The sequence below is a fragment of the Echinops telfairi genome, unplaced genomic scaffold (genome assembly GCF_000313985.2).
Source record: "Echinops telfairi isolate 266 unplaced genomic scaffold, ASM31398v2 ScPeMD7_7410;HRSCAF=8448, whole genome shotgun sequence".
Lineage (NCBI taxonomy): Eukaryota > Metazoa > Chordata > Mammalia > Afrosoricida > Tenrecidae > Echinops > Echinops telfairi.
The window spans coordinates 8,080,962-8,083,906 of NW_022111310.1; the positions used below are offsets into that span (position 1 = coordinate 8,080,962).

General features: G+C 37.6%; 1 pseudogene; it reads right to left on the reverse strand.

Annotated features, from left to right (window-relative positions):
• Positions 1–453: 453 nt before the first annotated feature.
• On the reverse strand, positions 454–591 carry LOC115871894 (annotated as a pseudogene).
• Positions 592–2,945: the final 2,354 nt, after the last annotated feature.

The window sequence follows — 2,945 nt, forward strand, 5'->3', positions numbered from 1 at the left end:
TATAAATATAGGCACATAGATCTATTTCCCCATCCTCATATATAAATATATTTGAATATGTACATGTCTTTATCTAGACCTCTGTAAATGCCCTTTGCCTCCCAGCTCTTTCCTCTATTTCTCCGGGGATGTCAGGGAAACACATCATCGCCCTCAAAAAATGGAATTATAGCCATAGGTATAGAGTCCAGAGTGATAATACACCATAAGGAATTGTGGCTAGAAGGGCTGTATTAACTGACTATCTCAACGTACATGCAATAAACTACATATAAATGAAAATGGATAAGCCCTTATAGGGAAGACATGGAAGGAAGCCCTGTTTGGAAAGGAAAGTAAAAAATTCTTTAAGGTCATGCTAATCTACATTAGCTGAATATTATTAACAGTGGCAGCCACTGTGTCAATCCAGTTCCTTAAAGGTCTTCCTATTTTTTTTTCTTTTTTATAACCAGAAGAGAGCGCGAACGCAGTTCCCCACTACCACAAATTATGCAGTCGAGTTTCCCACATTTGGGAAAATCACAGAGGTCAGCACACCCTGGGAAAACTACCTTCATGATCCTGTTGTCTCCCCTGCCAGGTAAGTACAGTCTTCTTCTTTTTCACTGACCTTCGACTTTATGAAGTATGATGCCCTTCAGGGATTGGTCTTGCCTGGTAACATTGTCAAAGTACATGAAAGGAAGTCTTGCCATCTTGCTCCAAAAGAGCATTTGGCTGTACTTCTTGGACAGATCTATTTGTTCTTTAGTCAGTCCATTGAACTTTCATTATTCTTTGCCAGCACCATAATTCAAAAGCATTGATTCTTTTTCTCTATATTTAGTAAATATCATTTTTGGAAAGGCTAGCATCCTAATTGGAAAAGATCTCTGTGGGACCCAAAATTCTAAAAGATAGGCTGCAGGCTAATTGTAAGACTGCAGATAAACTACCAACAACCAAAAATCAGTTTACCATAGCTGATTGAGTAATCTTATTTGTACTTGCCATTTAGCTAAAATGTAAGTAGGGTGTATCCTTAACTTCTTCCATGTTACAGTGAGATTACCATGAACTTGAAGGGTGGAAGAGCTATACCCTACGTGATTGTGTCTCACTATGTATTTAGAGTTTGAATTCTAAATTCTTTGTTTGTAGAAGCCTACATTTTATTGTTGAAGCCCACTTGGCTTTGAGTTTTGACAAAATTCAACTTCAATTGAGCAATTAAACAATGTAAACTGATCTGCCCTCAGGCAGCGTGTGTTTGAAGGTGGATGACTCAGTCCTTCGTTTTCCTGGATTGCCTTTATGGAAATCAGGTAACCAGGACTATAGGGTCAGGAACCATGCCCCACCCAGGATAGTTGGGCTCCACATAGAAGGCTCCGGAACCAGTCCTGTAAAGTTTTCTAAGCTGAATTATTGTGTATTCCCTTTTCTGCTTCCATATTCCCACTTACAACGATGAATTAATTTGTCACCAATCATGATTTTGTGACCAGTTTTGTTTTCTACATTTTACAATTAGCAACATGGCCATGAATCCATAGGACACACTTATGGTCCCTGCTGGTTGTCCTCCTCATCCAGATGATTTGTTTTTGTCCTGTTGAAGACTTACTAAGGGGTCTCTGTAAAATGCATTGGAAATTAGGGTCTGTGTTGTCCTAGAACAACAGCTACATCTGCCTGTGTTGTATTAGTTTCCTACTGCTCCTATAACAAATAGCCACAAGCTTTAATATCTTATAGTTCTGTACGTCAGAGTTAGGATAGGATACAAGGAATTATACAACTATTATTCAAATTTATGCACCAAGCAATTGTATCAACATCTTCAGTCTGAAATTAATCAAACATGCAGTCAAGATGCATTGATGCTTATTGACAATTGGAATGCAAAAGCTGGACATCAAAAGGTAAGAACCATTGTTGGAAAATATGAACCTGGTAATAGAAACAAATGTGGACGTTGCATGATTGAATTTTACAAAATCAACTTCTTTATTGCAAATAGCATTTTAACCACACGAAAGGAGAATATACACCTAGACTTCTTTAGATGGAATATACAGAACTCAAATTGCCTACATCGGTTGAAAGAGACAATATCAATAGCTAAAACCAGACCAGGGGTCAACTGTAGAACAGGCCATCAATTGTTCATATGTAAATTCAGGTTGAAGCTGAAGAAAATTAAAACAAGTCCACTAAAGTCAAAATAAGACCTTGAGTATATGGCACCTGAAATTCAAAAACATCTTAAAAACAGTTTGATGTATTGAACACTAATGACAGAAGGCCTGATGAACTGTGGAATGAGATCAGAAGAGGCTTGCTCTTAGTCATAGAGTAGATAAGACAAATGGGGGAAATGGTGAAGTTCAAAGTCCTGAACAATAATTTCTAAGGGTAGCAGCATAGGCCAAGAAGATAAAGTAAAATATTATAATGAAATATGCAAAAACCTAGAAAACCAAGAAAGGAAAATGTACTCACTGTATCTTAAACTGAAAGAAGTGAAGGAAGAATATAAGCCTCAAGTTGCAATATTGAAAGATTCCAAGGGTAAAATATTGAATGATGCAGGAAGCTTCAAAAGAACATGGAAAGAATATAGTCACTGTACCAAAAAGAACTGCTTGATATTCCTCCATTTTAAGAGGTACAAAATGAGCAAGAACCCATGGTACTGAAGGAATAAGTTCACACAGCACTGAAAGCATTAGCCTAAAACAAGGCTCCAGGAATTGATGAAATACCAATTTAAATGTTTCGACTGTCTCATTCTCACTGCCTCACTGCCTCACTCTCACTCACTCACTGTCTCACTCTCTCACTGTCTCACCGTCTAAAAAAAAAAAAATGTTTCAACAAGCTGATAAAACATTGGAAGCACTCACTAACCTATGCTGAGGAACTTGAAAGACAGTTGCTTGGGCAACTGCCTGGAAGAA